This window comes from Apium graveolens, chromosome 6 (genome assembly GCF_009905375.1).
Source record: "Apium graveolens cultivar Ventura chromosome 6, ASM990537v1, whole genome shotgun sequence".
NCBI classification, from domain to species: domain Eukaryota; kingdom Viridiplantae; phylum Streptophyta; class Magnoliopsida; order Apiales; family Apiaceae; genus Apium; species Apium graveolens.
The window spans coordinates 276,063,964-276,086,364 of NC_133652.1; positions in this window are offsets into that span (position 1 = coordinate 276,063,964).

Sequence of the window (22,401 nt, forward strand, 5' to 3'; positions counted from 1 at the left end):
AAGTATTTCAGGCACAACCAGGTTCTGAATATCAATTTCAGCACTTGTGCCTGGATCAACAAGAGACATAGAAGGTGAATTAGCCTTGTCAGATACAGGTTCCTGAGATGGAGTTGATGGAGAAGAAGTGACTGGAGCAAATTCCTTGTCTTGTGAGATCAGAGATTCCTGATCCCCTTCCTTAGCTGCTTCCTCCTCATCATCTGAAACTGGCCTCTGTGCCCTCTGTTTCTTGTACTTCCTTGTTGATTTGGATTCCTTGGGAGTTTGAGGAACCGTCATACGTCTAAGCCTCTTGAGAAGCCTAGAACCCCCAATTGTAGAATCCTTCTGAGAAGTTGCCTTCTCAGCTTCATTTACCACAGGTTCTGAAGAAGGAATCGGTTCCTCAAAATCTGAGTCATCTCTCAAGGTGATCCTCTTCCTCTTCTGAGATGTTTGAGGAACAGTCTTTGTTCTCTTTGGTTTAGAGGATGTAGGCTTCACAGTAGGTGCTGAAGAAGAAGGTTGAGCAGTCTGTGAAGTGGAGAGATAGGATTTGAGATAAGTTCTGAGGGTAGGTTGAGTAGAATGAGAGGTAGGTACTGAGGTTGATGGATTTTGGTTATGGTGAGTTGGTTGAACATTTGAGTAAACAGATTTGTAAGTAGCAGGATCAGCATTTACCAGAATCTGTTTCACAGACTGAGGAATCTGTAATTGTCTCACCATTGATTTCTTTGTGTCAGCATTTATCAGGTCATTAAAGTACCTTTTTGCAACCTTAAAAGTTGGGGTTTGAGTGCTGACTAACTGGGGTTCAGCAGTACAATACGTATAAATAAGTTGACAGAATCTAGCAAAATAAACAACATCTCGATCCTCTGTCATCCTATCCCCAATAAAACCAATTATTCCAGTTGCAAAATCAAAATGAGTTTGATGGATAATAGCATACCCGATGTGCTGACTCAGAATTGGAATGGCATCAAAATTTGAACACTTGTTGCCAAAAGCCTTGGTGATGCAATCGAAGAAGAAACTCCATTCTCTTCTGATATTAGCCCGTTTCAACTGTCCAAGTTTCGTCAGACTCTTTTCATATCCCAAATCAGTCATTAACCCCCGAAGGTCTGATTCCTCTGGTATAGAGAAGGTACAATCTTCTGGAAGATGTAATGCTCTTCGTACTGTACCAGGAGTGACTACATAGGATAAATCACCCACTTGGAAGATAATACTGGGAGTTCCTTGTTTACCACCATCATCAAAAACTCCAGTCCTCCAGAACCGCAGAACTTGTTGACTTGAAAATAATTCAGGCTGAGTTAAGGCGTACCCAACCTCACTATGTGCAAGAAGATCTTGCACAAAATGCAATTCAGATGGAGCTTCAGAATGATCAAGAATTGCAGCATAGTTGTTTGGAACAAACTTTGCTCCATCAATGATTAAATCCTTTGGTGCCATGTGAAAAAATATTGAAATTGAAGTATGCCTGTTAGGTGTTTGAGATAATGTCTGTATGAAAAACCAACGTGAGAAAGAATGAGAAAGAGAGTAAAAGTAAGAAGAGAGATAAAGGATAAAGAAAATAAAAGATTAAAGAAATCTTCTCTCTGTTGTTCTTATACTCTGAAAAAAATGTTACCGTTGGACACCTGTCAGACATGCAGTAATAACGGATAGTTACTGGGCTCGAGAAAACAGGAATGATTACTTACCCAGTTGCCTTGTTTCAAGGAAAAACTATTTCAGTTATCAAGAGACACAGTTTTAATTCAAAATTTAAACCGTTAGCACTGATTAAATTACTTTTCACTGCAACATTAATATTCTGAAAATGAATCATGTTAAAAATGACCGAGATAATTTCGATGAATAAGTGCTGACAAAGAATCAGAACTTAAATAAAGACAAAATTTAAATGGTCATCAGAATATCAAGCAGGATTTAACAACACAAGATAAAATAACTCAGAGACAAAATCTTGAAGTAAAAACAGTTTTCATTAATATATCAAGTCAATACATATATGAAATAGAAATTACATCAATACAAGATTTTCCCTAAGCTTCTAATCCTAACGTCAACAGCTTTAGTCCTAGCTAAGAAGCCTGACAAAGCTGAGGATGAAGAAGAACAGGAAGAAGACGAGATTAAGTCATCTTCCTCTTCCTATCTTCGACAAACAAGATGGCGAGTCGTATGATTCGCTCTTGCTGACAGATACGACGAAGGTGAAGGTCTCTTCGAACGGCCACCAGATCACGTTTGATAACCTCTGGAAATTGAATCCAGAGATTGTGAGGGATGTTGGTGATAGGGTAGGGAGTTGGAATTCCATTCAAAAAGACATGCACAGTCTCATCACCGTAATTGTAGAACCAGCCAAATTCAGCCATTTGTGATAGTAAATGAAAAATAAGACTGAATTTGTGATACAAGTGTGATGAGAAGACTAATGTGAAGTGGCTGTGTATATAGGCAAGAGAATGCCAAGAGACGCAAAGATATTTAATGCTGACAGGTAGAATTAATTCTACCTCGTCTCCCTAGACTTGGAAAAAGAATAACAGTCATTGGAAAGAGGAATCATGGTCTAGACCGCACAAGACACAAGAAACAGTGGACTGTTCAAGTACAAAACCATTAATCCTAATCATAGTGACTATTAATCTTCCACTTCAACATATTTGAGTACAAACTGAGATTGTTATCAAATTTTATTCAAAGATAAGCCAAGTAAAGGATTAGACTGAGAAATCAGAACTTAGACCTATACCAGAACTTAACAGTCATCAGAACATAATTTCTTAACTCGAAAAAGGAATGCCCATCTTAGTAAATCCTCATACAAGTTCTGAGTTATGAACATCATAATTTAATCATCAGAATGTGTAACTAGAACTTGTCCTCAGAATTTGTGCAAAAGTGACACAATGACTGTTTATCTAAAATAACATAGACCACCACAGAAATTTCATCATTCATATGGAGTGATGTGTGTGTGCATTAAGCTAAATAACAGACAAAGAGTAAAGTCTGATCTACTTCAGTACATCTTAGAAATAAGTCAAAATTAAAATTTTGCTAAAGAGCTGTCATTATCCTGAAACCTACTGATAAATGAGTTCATGCATGAGTCCACCTCAACTGTTTTTGTGCTAATTTTATGCATCTTTTGAAATTCTATTTTACAGTGGCTTCTCAGTGTAAGTGAGTCACGACTGTTTATCAGAATTTATGCTATTATCAGAGTATTTCTCCAGTAATCATAGAGTGTGAAAAGTCACCAAGAAAATATTTTGCTTTTCTAATGCATATTTACTTAATACCAGCAATGCACTTGGGTCGTCCCATTCACATTTTTACTCTAGATCTCAAAGGAGTACCTGATATTATTCTTTGATTTTTTTTTTCTTTTGATAAGTGAGGTTTATCAGCATTTAGTACATTCAGCAGTTTTACTTGAATCAGAACTTAAACAGATGAGTAGCATTATTCTAATTTGGGACTTAGTAGTAAGATGAATAAAGTAAACTAAACTAAGCTCAAGTATCAGAATTTGCTTGTGTCATAAGATTTCCACAGAAATAATTACTTCTTTCATGGGATCATTTGTTTATTGAAGACTAGTAGGTCAGTATCTAGCACAGTTATCCTCATAGGATAGAATAGTTACTGAAACAGACATATCACTTATCAGAGTTTAGAAATATGTATCAGACAACAGTCAGTACTTAAAAACATTTATCAATTAATGCACAGAATATACAAAGAGATTAATTCTGTAAATACTGATCATAAAGTCTAATAACATAGAACAAGTTTAAGCAGATTTAGAGAAAGAACCTGAAATCATTCCAAGTTCATTTACCAATTTTGTAAAGGTAGCTTTACACAGTGGTTTTGTGAAGATATCTGCTACTTGTTGATCTGTGGGAACAAAATACAATTCCACTGTACCTTCATCCACATGTTCCCTGATGAAATGGTACCTGATGCTGATGTGCTTTGTCATAGAGTGTTGAACTGGATTACCTGTCATAGCAATAGCACTTTGATTATCACAGTAAATAGGGATTTTGAAATATGTTAACCCATAATCCAGTAACTGATTCTTCATCCAAAGAATCTGTGCACAGCAGCTTCCTGCAGCAATATACTCTGCTTCTGCAGTTGATGTGGAAATTGACTTTTGTTTCTTGCTATACCAAGAAACCAACCTGCCTCCAAGAAATTGGCAGCTACCACTTGTGCTTTTCCTGTCAATTTTGCAACCTGCAAAATCTGCATCTGAGTAACCTATTAATTTAAAATCTGATTCTCTAGGATACCATAATCCTAGATCAGCTGTTCCTTTAAGATACTTAAAGATTCTTTTTACAGCTGTTAAGTGAGGTTCTCTTGGATCTGCTTGAAATCTTGCACAAAGACAGGTAGCAAACATGATATCTGGTCTACTAGCAGTTAGATAGAGAAGTGAGCCAATCATACCTCTGTAATCAGTAATATCTACTGAATTACCAGTATCCTTATCCAGTTTTGTTGCAGTGGCCATGGGAGTGGATGCACTTGAACAATCTTGCATTCCAAATTTCTTCAGCAAGTTTCTGGTGTACTTAGATTGACAAATAAAAGTTCCTTCTTCACTTTGCTTGACTTGAAGGCCCAGAAAATAACTAAGTTCTCCCATCATACTCATCTGATATCTTGACTGCATTAGTTTGGCAAACTTTTTGCAAAGTTTGTCATTTGGAGACCCAAAAATAATATCATCAACATAAATCTGGATCAAAAGTAAGTCCTTGCCATGGTTGAGATAGAACAGTGTTTTGTCAATAGTTCCTCTGTTGAATCCACTTTCCAGAAGAAACTGAGCTAAAGTCTCATACCATGCTCTAGGAGCTTGCTTAAGTCCATATAGTGCTTTATCAAGCCTGTAGACATAATCTGGATGTTTGGAATCTACAAAGCCTGGAGGTTGTTCAACATATACTTCCTCTTCCAATTCTCCATTGAGAAAAGCACTTTTCACATCCATTTGAAAGACAGTAAACTTTTTGTGAGCAGCATAAGCCATGAATATCCTTATGGCTTCTAACCTAGCAACTGGCGCAAATGTTTCATCATAGTCAATTCCCTCCTGTTGAGAATATCCTTTTGCAACCAGCCTTGCCTTGTTCCTTACAATTATGCCATCACTGTCAGTTTTGTTTCTGAATACCCACTTTGTACCAACAACCGATCTATTCTTAGGTCTTGGCACTAAGGTCCAGACTTTGTTTCTTTCAAATTCATTCAACTCTTCCTGCAATGCTTGCACCCAATCAGCATCTTGAAGAGCTTCTTCCACTTTCTTTGGCTCAGACTGAGAGAGAAAAGAATTGTAAAGACATTCATTCGAAGTACCTGTTCTAGTTCTGACACCTGCCTCAGGATTTCCAATTATCAAATCAGGTGTATGTGATTTTGTCCACTTCCTTGCAGATGGAAGATTTTCTCTAGAACTGGATGCTCCCCCATGATTCATGCTGTCTTCGGTTTCATTTTCTGATGCTCCCCCTGAAACTATGCTCTCTGAGTTGGATCCTTCAGTATTTAGATTTTCAGTACTGTCAGTACTTGGCTTATCAGAACTTGACGAATCAGAATTTGAAGAGCCAGATGTATGTTCTGATGCTTCTTGAGATGTGATAATATCTTGAGTATGCTCCCCCTGCATTGGTGCATCTTCCTTTGACGTAGTCACCACAGTTTCAATAACATCAGAGTTTAATCCATCAGAATTTACAGTATCAGGACTTAGACTGTCAGGATTTGAGGTATCAGAATATGAATCTTCATTTTCAAATCTCAGCTGATCATGATCAATGCAATCTTCAAGTCCAGTGATCTTCTTGTCATCAAAAGAGACATTGATAGATTCCATGACCACTTTTGTTCTCAAATTATAGACTCTGAAGGCTTTTGTAGAAAGTGGATATCCCACAAAGATTCCCTCATCAGCTTTTAGATCAAACTTGGATAGCTGTTCAGGATGAGTCTTGAGAACAAAACACTTACATCCAAATACATGAAAGTATTTGAGATTTGGCTTCTTGTTCTTCACCATCTCATATGGTGTTTTTCCATGCTTGTTAATGAGTGTTGCATTTTGAGTAAAACAAGCAGTCTGCACAGCTTCAGCCCAGAAATAGGTTGGAAGCTTTGCTTCTTCAAGCATTGTTCGTGCAGCTTCAATGAGAGTTCTATTCTTTCTTTCAACAACTCCATTTTGCTGTGGAGTTCCAGGAGCAGAAAATTCCTGCTTTATTCCATGATTTTTGCAGAACTCTTCCATTATCAGATTCTTGAATTCAGTGCCATTATCACTCCTCAAAATTTTCACAGAATCTTTGATCAATTTATCCAGATGTTTGATATGATCAATCAAGATAGATGCAGTTTCACTTTTTGTGTGCAAGAAATACACCCATGTGTATCTGGTGAACTCATCTACTATGACCAACGCATATTTCTTCTTTGTAATAGACATGACATTCACTGGACCAAATAGATCAACATGAAGCAGATAATAAGGCTCAAGAATTGATGATTCAGTCTTGCTCTTGAACGAAGATTTTCTTTGTTTAGCCTTCTGACATGAGTCACAAAGACCATCAGGAACAAACACTGATTTTGGCAGTCCTCTCACAAGATCTTTCTTGATCAGTTCATTTATCTTGTTGAAGTTTAAATGAGAGAGTTTCTTGTGCCAATTCCAGCTTTCTTCAGTTGAGGCTCTACTCACTAAACAGATTGCAGAACCATCAGAACTTGTTGAAAGCTTAGCTTCATAAATGTTACCACGCCTGAATCCCTTCAGAACAATTTTTTCTTTAGATTTACTAACTATTTCACAATGTTCTGCAAATAAATCAACATGATAACCTCTGTCACAAATTTGACTTATACTCAGTAAGTTGTGTTTAAGTCCTGAGACCAGAGCTACATCTTTAATGATGACATTCCCAAGATTGATATTGCCATATCCCAAAGTTTTTCCAATGTTGCCATCTCCATAAGAAACACTTGGGCCAGCTTTCTCCACAAAGTCTGATAGCAGGGCCTTATTTCCAGTCATATGTCCTGAACATCCACTGGCCAGAACTAAAATATTTTTCCTGTTGCCCTGCAATCAAAAAGACCACTAATTATTAGTTTTAAGGACCCAGACTTGCTTGGATCCTTTGGCCTTTTTAGGTTTGTTAACATTTGCAGCGGATTTAGCATCAGATTTTATGTTAACAGTTTTCTTATCAGAACTTATACTACCAGACTTTGAATCAGAACTTACATCAGAAGGAACAACAGAAACATTCTTTAAAGAAGGTTTTATTTGATAATAATCATAGTACAAACTATGATATTCCTTACAAGTATAAATGGAATGCCATAAACTACCACAATGAAAACAAGGATTTTGTGGTTTGTATCTAACAGACTGACTCTTAACTCCTGACTTTGTAGATAAGGAGTTAATATTCTTATTCTTCCTGCAAAAAGAAGCCAGATGGTTAGAACTTCCACAGTTATGACATGCTTTCCTAGGAGCATCAGGAACAGATTTATAGTTATTGCTTTTATTCACACCTTCCTTTCCATTCCTGTTTTTCCTAGGTGATTTTACCTTGTTTGCATTCTTAACATCTTTCAGCTTATGCTTAAGCTGCTTCTTTGTCATTAAGCCTATGTTAACTTCAGCTGTCTTTTCCTGTTTTAGTTTGTCAGAAGCTAATTCCTTTTTAACTTCTGATTTCTCATTTTCAGATTTTTCAGTTACAAACTTAACAGGTTTTAACTTCGGCTTTTGCTTATCAATAGGCTTAATTTCTACAGTTCCTTTTTCATTTTTATTTTCTCCATAGCCTAAGCCCTCTTTCCAGTTTCCACTGCTTAGCAAATTTTGAGTTGTTTTGCCAGAGTTAGTCCAAGTTCTGATAATCTCTCTCTCCTTTTCTAACTCAGTTTTTAGAGATTCATTCATTTTTAGCACTTCATCCCTAACATAAAAAGCATCATCTCTATCCTGCTGAGTTTGATGGAACATGACTAACTCTTTTTCTAAGAAATCATTTCTTTTCCTAAAACCAAGATTTTCAGAAGTTAATCTTTCACATGTTAAAGTTTGATCTCTATAACTAACAAACATGGTTTTAAGATATCTTCTCAACTCATTAATATCATCAGTATGAAAAGCATAAGTAGTCTGAGGTACCTTTGTTTCAACAGCTTCAGAACTGCTCTCAGAACTTGATTTATCAGCATTTGCCATCAATGCATAGTTCTCCTCACTTTCAGAGTCTGAGGTGTCTGTCCAGCTTTTCTGCTTTATGACAAGAGCTTTGCCTTTGTCATTCTTGGTCTTCTTGCAATCAGGAGATATGTGGCCTTTCTCACCACAATTATAACATTTAACATTAGCGTAATCTCCTCTGTCAGACTTTCCTCCTCTTCCTTCAGATCTTCTAAAATTCTTCTTATCAGAACTTATGCCTTTCCTGGAAAACTTCTTTCCCTTCCTGAACTTCCTGTATGCAATCTTTGTGATTCCTTTCACCATAAGAGCACACAGCTTCATCATCTCCTCATCAGCATCAGTTTCAGGCAAGCTTTCAGAATCTGAGTCATCATCACTCTCAGAACTTGATGACTCAGTATCAGACTTTATGATAAGAGCTTTACCCTTGTCTTTCTTTGAGGAAGGTGGTTTGAGGGATTCCTCTTCAGCCTTGAGAGCAACTGTCCTTGACTTTCCTCCTTTCCTCTTGCTTCTTTGTTCCATCTCAAGTTCATGAGTCTTGAGCATTCCATAGATTTCATCAAGAGTTGTCTCATCAAGATTGTAGTTGTCTCTTATTGTTGTTGCCTTCAAATCCCAACATTCAGGAAGAGCTAACAGGAATTTAAGGTTTGTATCTTCAAGATCATACTCCTTATTAACCAACGACAAGTCATTCAAGAGTTTGACAAATCTATCATATACATCAGTCAATGACTCATTAGTCCTAGAGTCAAAGTGTTCATTGATTACCCTGTCACCTTGTCACCTTCAGTTCCTTGACACCTTGTCTCCAGTGCATCCCATATCTCCTTAGCAGTCTTGCAGTTGATTACCCTGTTTGACATTACATTATCAATGGCACTATGCAATAAGTGTCGTACCTTGGCATCCTTAGCAATAGATGCTATATCTTCAGCAGTGTAATCACTCTTTTCCTTTGGTACGGTCATTGCTGCTTCACCTGCAACTACAATAGCGAGCTTGGTAGGTTTGTGAGGCCCTTCCTTGATTCTATCAAGGTATTCTGGATCTGTTGCTTCCAGAAACATGGTCATCCTTACCTTCCATATGGGATATTCAGATGGTCTCAATATGGGAACTCTGATAGTCTCATATCGACTCTGAGTTGATGTCTTTGATGATTCCTCAGTTTTGGTAGGCTTAGTTGGAGTTTCTGTGTCAGACATGATTGTGTTTGGATCTTTAACTGTATGTGTGTTAACAGAAGGCTCTGATACCACTTGTTAGGTCACACTTTCACTGTAGAGGGGGTGAATACAGTGTTTATTACAATCAAATCAAACTTCAAGAACTTATGTAACAGAAAACAAACTTTATTGAAACAATAAACTCTGTTACAATCTGGAACTGTTATCTCTCAGTGATGAACAAAATATCACGAGAGCTGCTAGGGTTATAGTAAATAATATTCTCGATGATGATAACACTTATAGTGTAAACCCTATGTCTGTGTTTATATACTACACAGTTACAAGATAATCGCTAATTGATATGGAATATAATTCTGCTTCCTAAAATATATCAATCAGATATCTTCTATTCCAAGTATTCCATTCTTCACGGAATTCCTTCTTCATGCATATCTCTTCTTATGTTTATCTTGATCTTCTTAACTTTAATCAGCTACTGTCCTTATCTGATCGTCCTTCAGCACTTAAGTTCTGATATCTATCTCCTGATAACATAAGTACTGATATCACTTAAGTTCTGACTTCCAGTATAAGTACTGATCAGTTAAGTACTGATTTGTTCTGTTCAAATAAGATCTGAAATCTAAACATAAAACATATTAGCCATGACATTATCAAATATATCTAACATACTTATATTCTTTGAACTTTTCAAAGGCCTCAGACTTGTGTTTCATCAAACACATATCCGAATCCAGATCTATCATCTATGAAAGTAATGAAGTATGAAAACCCACCCATGGCTTGCATAGACATTGGTCCACATACAACTGTGTGTACCATTCCTAGCAAATTTGCAGCCCTTTCCCCATGTCCACTAAATGGAGACTGTAGTGCCACTATAAAGTGAGATTTTCATCATCCCTTTTCTTTTGTTCAATCTGAAGCAAATTATGTCACATATATACAGACCATTATTTAAAGTATCACGTCCATAAAGAATATTATCTCTAAGAATATAACATTCATTATTCTCAATAATAAATGAAAAATCCATCCAAGTCTAACTTGGGAATAATATTCCTCACAATCGAGGGAACAAAATAACAATTATTTAAAACAATAGTCTTGCCCGTAGGCATATGTAAATGAAATGATTCTACATCTTCAGCAGCAACTCTTGCTCCATTTCCCATCAGTAGAATCACCTTCTCTTCCTCAAGAGTCATACTTCTCCTTGGTCCCTGCAACAAATTGCAGATATGAGAACCACAGGCGGTATCTAATACCCAAGTAGAAATGACATATTCATTTCTATCATGAACATACCTGAGTCAGAAGCGGTAGTCTCACTACCCTTCTTCTTCTTCATTTCTGCAAGGTAAACCTTGCAATTCCTCTTCCAGTGCCCCACATTGTTATAGTGAAAGCAAACAACTTTGCTCTTGGGGTCTTCAGCTTTTGATGGAACCGGCGTTTTCTCACCTACTTTCTTCTTCTTGGAAGAGTTCCTCTTCCTTTTCTTAGGATTGGAACCTTCACCAATTAGAAGAACAGAACTCTTCTTAGGGGGAAAATTCGATTCCGCAGTCTTCAATATGTTGTGGAGTTCAGGCAGGCTGACATCCAACTTATTCATGTGAAAGTTCACAACAAACTGCGAGAACGAACTCGGAAGCGATTGCAAGACCAAGTCTTGGCTCAGCTCTGCATCCATGGCAAAACCAAGTTGTCCAAAACGTTCAATCAAATTGATCATCTTAAGTACATGGTCATTCACAGATGATCCCTCAGACATCCTACAACCGAACAGCTCGTTCGATATCTCATATCGAGCTGTCCTCCCCGCCACATCATACAACTCTTGTAGATGCATGAGGATAGTGTGAGCATCCATATGCTCATGTTGCTTCTGTAGCTCAATGTTCATGGAAGCTAGCATGATGCATTGAGCAACATTTGCATCATCTATCCACTTACGATACACAACATGTTCATCATTATGTGCATCACTAGCAGGTTCAGTAGGCTTAGGTGAGTCAATCACGTATTCCAGCTTCTCAATCCTGAGAACAATTCTCAAGTTTCGAAGCCAGTCAGCATAATTAGGACCAGTCAATTTATGAGCATCTAGTATGCTCCTGAGTGATAGTGCAGAAGACATAATGTATATTATAAATCTGTAAATGATAAACACATAACAACACTTAGCAAATATTCGATTTCATTTTAAAACACTACATGAATCGGGTCTTTATTCATAAGTGGCTCCCACTAGTTTATCTAATTTATTCAACCCTCTACGTGAAAAATTAAGCATTCATAATGCTAGTGGGAATAGGGATCCTACATTCCATTACACAACCCCGGCTGTGGTACGAAATGCCATGTAATGTTCAATAGGCAGACAACTCTTGTCAATTACATCTTATGTTATTCCCTAATCAAACTTTAGCCTCTTGAATAATTGAGTCACGGCTGTGGCACAACAAACTCAATATTCTAAGTCAAGTCAAACCCAACATTCCGTACAAATGAATCAGTCCCCAAAGGCCCACGGCTGTGGCACGTAACGACCTTTAGATTCTTATTCAATGTACACATCTCTATGTAATAGACAAGTATTTCTTATTTCGAAATCAAAGCCCTCGGCTTTGGCACGAAACGACAATGATTCAAAAATAAGAACTACTTTCTATCATGTTGGAAGGCTATGACCGACACAAGCCCGTTGTGTCATTGGCCAATTACTACTTGATATTATTTAATTTTAGAGGGATTATATTACGTTACAATCATAATCATATTATAAAGAGATTCTTCCTTTTAAATTAAATATTTCAAATCAATAATCAATAATCAGACGATTCCCAGATCGGGTGGAGCATTGTCAAGAGGCGTCACTTAATAACCCTTTCTTACAGATAGAAATCTGTTGTTGACAGAATCATCCTTTCTCTCATATCGAAAATTCATATTCAATTACGTGTTTCACAAATACAAGAATCTCATGATTGTATTCATAATATTATTCTTAAGGTTATGAAACAATTTCACTATACTAGGTTGTCTAACAAACGCCTTATGTTCATTTAAGTTCACCTTAATCTATCATCGCATGATAAACTAAGCATATATCACATATATAAACATGAATAAACATCAAGGTATGCATGTTACATAATCTAGCACATTAGTCTAAGCATTATACATCTCTATGTATCACATGAAGCATTTAAAAACAATTAAAAACAGTCAAAAACAGCTTTAAAACACTTCATGGAAATATAAACAGTTCAAAACTTTTATATAAACTAAAATTGATCACTCCATTAGATCCGTCTCGAAAAAATGAATCCAACGGTATATTGCACGCCTAAAACGGAGTTACGAAACTCCCAGAAAATCAATTTTAAAATCAACAGACGGGCTGTAACGCATTACAGGAACGCGTTACAAGCCCTGTAACGCATTCCGGTGCTGCGTTACAAGGGTGTAACGCATTCCGTGAATGCGCCACAGGTGTGTAACGCATTCCCGGAATGCGTTACACCCCTATATTCTTTATTTTATTTTTACTGCAGCCGCCGCCTTGCCTTTTTCCTCGGTTTGCGCGCCTGACATCCGCCTGACATGCTGTGTTCTGGTCTGCCTACTTCTCTTTCCGTGCATTCAACCAACAGCAGTACAAGCAGATAACAGATATATATACAAACAATACATATATATATATAATTATTTAATTACAAATTTTAATTGAAACAACTTCAAAAATTCATAATAAAAAATCTATACATCCTAATATTATGAAAAAAATAACCAGACGATCTACATCACTTGTAGAACCCAGATCAACATTCAAAATTATTCTGAGAAACGATTTCTCATCAGACAAAATTAATCCATAATATAACTTGTAAAAATCATAATTAATTCATACAAGCACATAAAATTCTGAAATTTTTACCACAGATCTATATGCATACAACCTATGCTCTGATACCATTGTTGGATTTTTAACGCAGCGGGGGCATGAAAAAATACTTTTACACATACAAAATCCAAATAAAAGCATATAAATCGTGAATAAAAATTCGAGGGATCGAATCTAACCTTTTAAAATAATTCGGAGACAACGATCAGAGATCCTTAGCAGTAGCTCCTCAAGTGTGAAGCACTCCACCGGTATCCACCAAGAAAACGATGTTAAGGAGGAGGAAGAAGGTGGAGAGAATTGGGTTTTCCAAACTTTTTGGGTTTTCGGGTTTTCGAGGTTGGAATAAAATTAGGGTCTATAATAGTGTATTTATAGGCAAAATTTTCAGCTGAAATTTTCCCATAAATATTATTATTATTATCCCATTTATTATTCTCATTAATAATTAAAATACCTTTTAATCATTAATCCTTTTTCTAAACACTTTAGAAATAATTCTCTATCTTGATTTAATTTCCAAAAATTAAATCCTTTAATTAAAAATATTAAGAACTTTTCTTAATTATTTTATAATCAATTAAATCTCATTTAATCAATTGTTAAATTTGCCAATTAATTATTTATTTCACAAATAAATAATTATTAGCCATTATTAATTAATTCCTCCACAATTAAATCATTCTCTTTTTATGGTGTGACCCTGTAGGTTCAATATTAAGCCGGTAGTAGAAATAAATAATAATAAAACTATTTTATCATTATTTATATAAATTCTCTAATTTATTAAATATGATTAATTAATTAATCACATTTATTCTACATCGTGAGTGATGCTTCTCAACATATCGCGACTATCCGGATAATATGAATTCACTGCTTAGAATACCAAGAACCTGTCAGTGAATAGTTACCGTACAATAAACTCCTTCTACCCTACAATGTTCCGATTAAATACAAGGCATGGATCTCGTGTCAAGCCTATCTAATTCAATCACTTGCTTACCATTTACTATGCGTAGTTCTATGCAAATTAGAAACTCCTTTCTAATTTCATTCACTCTGGCCAGAGATTCCTGAACTAGCATAAGTGGATCAGCCTTGAACATTCGCTTCCTTTCACTGGAAGGGGTAGATCCTCTATTGATCATACAATATCTTCGTGTACAAATTCCTATACCCAGAAGAGCCCTAATAATTGTCCCTGGAGACTAAGAACTAAACCATAACATAGTTCAGTGTACACAAGATGACTATGATGACCTCAAGTCTAAGGATACTTGTACAACTATCACTAAGCGAACAACTGCTGACACGTGAGTGAACTCCATCAGTTGTTCAGCTGGGCGAGTTATGTTCAGTGAACTTATTCCATAATAAGCACCTACATACCAGCTATAGTGTCACCACACAAATGTCTATGAGAACAGACATCCTTCATAATGAAGCAAGCATAGTATATACCGATCTTTACGGATTATTAATTACCAGTTAGTAATCCTATGACCAGGAACTATTTAAGTTTAGAGTTATCATCTTTTTAGGTCTCACTATTATGATCTCATCATAATCCATAAAAGTTTTACTCTAAACTATGGTATATCTTATTTAAACACTTAAATAGATAAAGCCCGTAATAAAAACAAAACAAGTCTTTATTAATATCAATGAAATCAAAACAGATTACATAAAAGTTATTCCTAAATCCTAATACATGATTGGACTTAGGACATATTCCTTTCATATACAATTATTACCCAGCTCAATTATGATAATGATTGTCTACCCATACAATTATTACCCAATCCAATTGTATTTTCTATCACCAAGCCCATACTACCTATTGGGTTTAACCCCAACACCTACGTATATAACTCCTTTTATAAAAGATCAAGCCAGAGGTAGTTTTTGGAGATCAAGAAGCCTAGATGGACTTGACTTCTCATTCCGAGGCCCAATAGGAATTGTTGTAACAACTTCTGATTATAACTCGAACAATAATTTACTTTAGGAGTGCCCAACGATGCGACCTAGTCACAAAGACAAAAGCCTCGGTTACGACTTTGGAATTTACGGATAAGGAAACTCCCTGACCGATGGATATCCCATCCGCTATCGCTATCCTCGTTGATTGCAACCGCATGTATAGCCATGATTTATCACAAATGATCAAGCGCATCCTTATCCCCAATGAGAATAATCCACCAGACTACAAGACAAGTGATCCCAAGCGTATAAGTGCAAAGTGCGACATAACCCCAAAGTCTCCGTAGAAGGGAACCCGCCGAATACAGAGAATGGCTCCTAAAGCACCCACTAAGTGTTTAACGATCGTTCCCCTATGAGGTCAACCCGCAAGACTACAGAACGACGTTTTCAATAAGTTTTTCGGGACAACCGGCTCTCGGAGGCCCTTTTTTCTTTAGGAGGCGCCTCCACATGCTTAGGACGCACCCTAGGCATGGGAGTGCTCCTCCGAGGCTCCTCCTATCCACTTATATATTTCTTATGTTTCTTTTATTTCCTTTTTTAGTTGTGGGAGCAACCTCCTTACTAATCTTTTACAATTATCCATCTTATATTGCGGAGCAGCCACCCCGTGCAGCTTCATAGCACGGGGCGCACCCCAAAGGTTCTAGGGACATTCCCTGGAGCATGGATCATTATTCCTTGCTTCTTGATAGCTTTTTCTTTCTTCCTTAGTTTCGAAACAACTTTTGTAGACTCCTTCACCAATACTTGTTCTTCATTGTTGTTTTCTATTCCAGCGGTTGACGTAGTATTCTTGTCGTAACGACTGTTGCAACATCCTTGTTATGGCGGTCTCGCATGCTTCCTTCACTATAATCGTTATAAACCTTCAATGTAATAACCTTCGTAATCCTTCATAAATTTCACCAATTGACGTTGTAATCCCTTGTTGTGTTGATGGTTGTCGCAAACGACTCCCATATAGGGCTAGTCTTAAACAGGGCGCGCCCGGGACTCCAAACACGCGTTCTTCGGAGCGCGTTCTTCTTCTTTCTTGATGGTGATTCGACCCATTTTTCGAAGATCCGATAAAATCCCCTTAACGATTTTATGGAATTCCATTTAGTAACATTATAATTTGATCCTAATTTTTTGTTAGTTTTTTTATTAATAAAATATTTATTGCTGTGAAAATCAAAATAAATAATAATATTTCTCTATCATTTTATGATGTATTTTTATTATTCTTTGTATAATGGTTTTATTCATGAAACAATGACATATGCCATAACCTAGAAAATATCCAATATTTAGGGATTTATCAAAATTACAAGTTTTTGTAGAATTTTATGTGATTTATCAATTTTTAAAAGATTTGCTAATAAATTATTTTATTCTGAAAATATAGGATATTGCACAATAGGTTGCATTTAGTTTGAATTTTGCAACTATTTTAGGTTCGTATTTCGGGTTGCGTCTTAAGTTGCAAATTAAGTTGCAAATATATATGTTTCTTTAAATTTGAATTGTAAAACTGTTTTAATTTGTATTTCCGGTTGCGTTTTAGGTTACAAATTATGTTAGCAAATATGGTTGCAAATTCACAAATTTTTTGTAACATTTAAGTTGCAAGCGTGGTTACAAATGATCTCAAAGTTGTATAACATATTTTTACAAATATTTTAAAAATTAATAGCATTTTTACAAAAATATGTAAAACTTGGATATTTATTAAAAAATCCAAAATATTTTATTTTTTTAAAATTTAAACTAGACATAGGCGGGTCCAATCTTGATCTGCCCTAGCAAGAACTCAACTAATGTAAGAATAGGGAGAAGTCTAGCATTCATATTTTGAAACTTATTACATGCTTGATTAGAATCCATGTGATGCACAAACTATTTTAAGTATTAAATATTTTTTTAAAATTTTATTGAATAGAAAATTTTAAGATAAGAAATTTGTTCATATATTATTATTTTTTATTTTACTTTATTTTTTTGTGTAATGGGCCAAGTACTTTTCTCCAGAATAAATATTTTATAATATTTTATATTGGTACGGCGCTATTATAAAAGTTAACGGATTATCTACAATTTTATTTAAATAAAATAGTATAATTAATATTATATATATAAAAGAAAACTTGTAATCATATAAGCTAGTTATATCAACCAAATCAACTTAAATAAATTAAATTTATTTTTATTTTTAACTTTAGCATCGGTTGAAAATTAGTTTATTTTAACCTGAAAGAGTATTATAAATTATTTTGTTTGAACCCGAGACCATTATATCAATAAACCAATTATCTTTAAATTTTGTTTTTGTTTTAGCCCTGCTCAATTATATAATTTTTTAATTGTGTTAGTAATATTTATTATTTTGTTTTAGATCGATGCAACAAATCCAAATTACTACATCTAGTTTTATTTCTTTTATTTTGTATTTTAGCCTTGATCAACAATATAATTTTGTTAAAACCCGAATGAAAAATGTAACTATTTTTTCTATTCTGAACCATTATATAATTATCTTTTAACTTAAATTTTGTTATATTTGATTTAATAGTATAATACAATTTTAATGTTTGACACAATTTATAAACAAAAGAATAGACCAAAATTATTAAGAACTAATCACATACATACATACAACAATAATAATATTATTATTTAAATTTTTTATTTATCCTGTCATATTAAATTTTTTTAATTATTTATATAAATATATAATAATAATAAATTTATAAAAAAATAGTTTAATAAATTGTGATCGTAGTTTTGTATGATAAGAGCAACTCTAAAAGTTACTTCATTTACCCTCCTAAGTCATAATTTGAGAAGAATGAAATTAAAAATATCTCCAACATACCCCAAATTAGTCTCTAAAATGTGAAGATCTTCAAAGGTTTCATCAATAGTGAGGAGCATAACTTCTCTACTCAATTAGTATTTTATCAGTATATATTGATTTCTACATATGGGAAGTTGAGTTGGGTTGAACATGGGTTTGGTTCTGGAATTATGTTAGAGCAACTCCAACAATCACCTAAGATTTTCTTCAAAAATAATATAAATAAATGAGCTCCTAACAATTTAAGATATAAAAATATTTATTTATTCCAACAATCATCTTCAAACACACTCCCCATCTACTATTTTATTACTTAAATATGGAATGCCCATATACAAAGAAGGAGAACTAGAGCAAGCACATGATAACCATTTTTTCTATTATTAAATGGATAGAGGAGAGGAAGTATGCATGTTTGAGGAAAAATTTGAAGATTTTAAGTTTTTGAGTAAGAGTAAGAGTTAAGAGTTTCTTGAAGACCATTTTAATTTTGAATTCTTCAAAATATTATTGAGGGTGTATAAAGAGGGTGTTGGAGTTGCCCTTAGTATATAACTTATACCATATGCTTCTTGTAACCCACCTTTCCAATTATGTGACAGAATATTTTCAATTTATGGAAATATACTGAAATTATTTTTAGAAAAATTCTTGTACGTAAGTATATCATCCTTTAAAATACAGAAAAACAAATGCACAGAGGGTGTCTTTGTGCACATAAGATTATAATATAAAAGGTATGGATAGAATAGAAAAGTAGATTAAAAAAATGGAGATTAAGTTTGAGGAGGATTGTTTTAGTAATTATTTTAAATTACTAAGAGCCTATTTTATAATTATATTTTTGAGAAGTGGGATAAGTAACTCTTGGAGTTGCTCTAACACTACAAGAAAAAAAAGTAAAAGCGACCAAACGAAAGCGACCAACTATAAATTCCACCGAAAATGGTGGCTTTAAAGGTCAACCTCATATACCTTAACACCATGATTAAAAGCCACAACATTCGGTGGAATTTATAAGGGGTAGCTTTTATCCGGTGAAATTTATGAAGAAAAGCAACCGCCATTTTTTGGCGGTCGCTTTTATGTTTTGAAGAACAGGCGGAAAAATTGTCGCTGAAACAATGTCTAAAAGTGGAAAATAAAAGTGACCGATCGGTCGCTTTTAAATTAATTATGATTTTTTCTTTAAATATGGTGCCAACGGTCATTTTAATAAAAACGACCATTGTTGGTTGATTTTATAAAAGCGACAACTGTTGGTGGATTTTATAAAAACGACGGCCAACGGTGGAATTTATTCTTCCAAAAATGACAGCTACTGCCTCATCTTTGTTCTTCATTTTTGTTCATACTTTCATCTTCTCCCATCTCCCATTATGTTCCTTCATTTCTTCTACCATTTTTATTTCCCTTCAAGCTCCAATATCTACTAATTTTAAGTCAAGTAAGTGTCATTCTTAAACTACTTATATTGTGATTATCATCATTATTGTTTGTTGATTTCTCACATATTTAATTGATATAATTTAAATAAAATGTTAAATATTAGTTGTTAATAATTTAAGGGTAGTGTTCAAAATAATTAAACAAATACTATAATTATTGTTCATTTCTTGTCACTAAATATCTTGTACACATATTGAATTTATTTAGATATGTTTTGTTAATTAGTAATAAGTTATTTATTATACTATCTATGCACCTTGTAGATGACGTCGGATCGTAGTTGGATGAATCGTCAATTTGATGCAAGTAAAAACATTACGGAAGAGTATAAAATTGGTGTTGATGGTTTCATTAAATTTGCCGTTGCAAATACGGATGATTCAAAGGGTAGAATAAGATGTCCATGTAATGAATGTGAAATTTTTTACATAAAGAATCCCGATGATGTGATATTATATTTATATCGTCATGGCATTATGCCCACATATATAACATGGTATTTTCACGAGAAGAGTGCTAGGTCGAGGGTTGACATTGGGACGAGTTCCATGAATGTTGCTTAGACCTGCTTATAGGAATAAATTCTTATTAAATGGAAACTTTAGGAACTTAAAGTATAAATTTTTAAATCCTTTGTTTTAGTTTAACTTGTTCTAATTTTTTATTTTTATATTCCAGTTTATCTACAAGACTCAGTTTGTGGTCCGTGCAGTTTCGTTCTGCTGCTTGCTCAACCACGCACAAGCGCGAGATAATACTAAAATAAAAGTACTGTGAGATATATTGACATGTTTTATTAGACATAAACTTAGTTTATACTAATTTGTTCGTTGCTCATCATATATATTCCCAATGTTCTTACATATACATATTTAATTCTTATTTTTTTAACAGATGAAGAGTCAAATTTGGTTGTTGATTATTTTTATGGTTCTCATGGCATTGGGTGGCGCAAGTACTAGCAGTGGGGGAAGAGGTACTAGTAGTGGCGGAAGGGGAAGGGGAAGAGGAAGGGGAAGATGACGGGGAGGGGCCAGAGGAAGAAGTGATGTAGGAGACAGGGGAATGGGAGAAGTTATGGGAAGGGGTGATGGCGGTGATGCCATGCATATTGAAAATGGTGGCAGAGTTTATGAGGAGGAGGATATAGCACTTATTATTGAAATTCTTCAGCGCAAAGCTTCACAAGTCAATTTTCATAAGAGACCGATAAATGGGGTTAAACTTGGGACTGTTCACTTTGTCGACATATGGTAATTTAACTTAATATTTATTTTAATAGAATTTTTATAGTCTTGTTATTTGTTTTTTTGCCAGAACATGAATGTTTGTGTTATTTTAATTATTACAGTATCAAAGAGGCTCATTATAAAAAGACTCTACTTGCCATAGTTCGATCTCTTTGGGACAAAGATACTATAAATACAAGTGAAAAACAAGAGAAGCTTTTCTGGATAGCTGTGTAATTGATTACATGATATTTAAGTACTTACGAGTTGGTACATTTAGAGTTTGAATTTAGGCTAAGAATTGTTTATATTTTGATTGGTAGGTTTATTACAACTATGAATGTATAGATGAAGAAGGAGATCAATATGTTAAAGCTCATATTTAAAATAACTGGAAGCAACTTCTCAGCAAGGTGAAGAGTCGAGCGGATGAGAGAGTGAAATTATCCATAAGTCTAGGCTACACTCATGAAACTAGACTTATTGTGAAACCACATTATTATTACGAGGGTGCTTGGGAAAGCAAAATTAAACATTGGGAGACCGAAAAATTTAAGAAGGCTTCAGAGAGAGGGAGAAACAATCATGCTAAGTTGAACTTCAATCACAAAAGTGGGGCTATTCCCTTCTGTGTGAGAAGATGGGTATATTCTGATCCCTTTTGTTATGCATTTATACTTGTAAATTTTTTACAGGTTATTCTGTACATTTTAATGCACTAGTCAGTTTGCTTTTCTTCCTAAAATTACTGCATATTTAGGTTTTCTATTCATGGTTGCTTTATCTTTTAAATATGTCTAAATTTGATCATGAGCCCTGCACTAAGTAGTTTAGTAGGATAAGTAGACCATAGACTATGTGAGTAGTTTAATTATTTAGTAGTTTAGCGGATATATAACACTATTTATTTATTTTTTTAATTACCAAAATTAGGAATAATCGTTGAACCAAATTATATCCCATTTCGATTATTATAATATAGGGGTCTTACTCCATTGATAACTTTTTTTGGTGAGATATGAGATCTAATCTCAACCACAAAAATTTAAATATATTTTTAATCTAGACCATTCATTTTAAATCTTATCATCTTCCCCAACCATCACCTCTTCCATCTTCTTCTTTCTACTTACCACCCACCATTAAATCCAACCATCGACAACTACCATTCCCGGCCACCACCACCACCGGTGACCATCACTACCTCCAGCGATCACCAGAAAATCACCATCGGCAAACATAAAATCACCACCGAAAATATAAAATCACCACTGTCAAACTAAAAATTACCATCGAAAAACTAAAAATCACCACAAATAAATAAAAATCACCACCACAACCACCCCACTGCAACTCTATCCAGCCATGCTCTGACCACCAGAATAAAAAAAATTCACTAAATCAAACTATCACAACCACCACACCACAATCACACATGTCTGTCATATACGATTAATCATTGCAATCAACCAAAAAATCACCGAATATCAAACTGAATTACC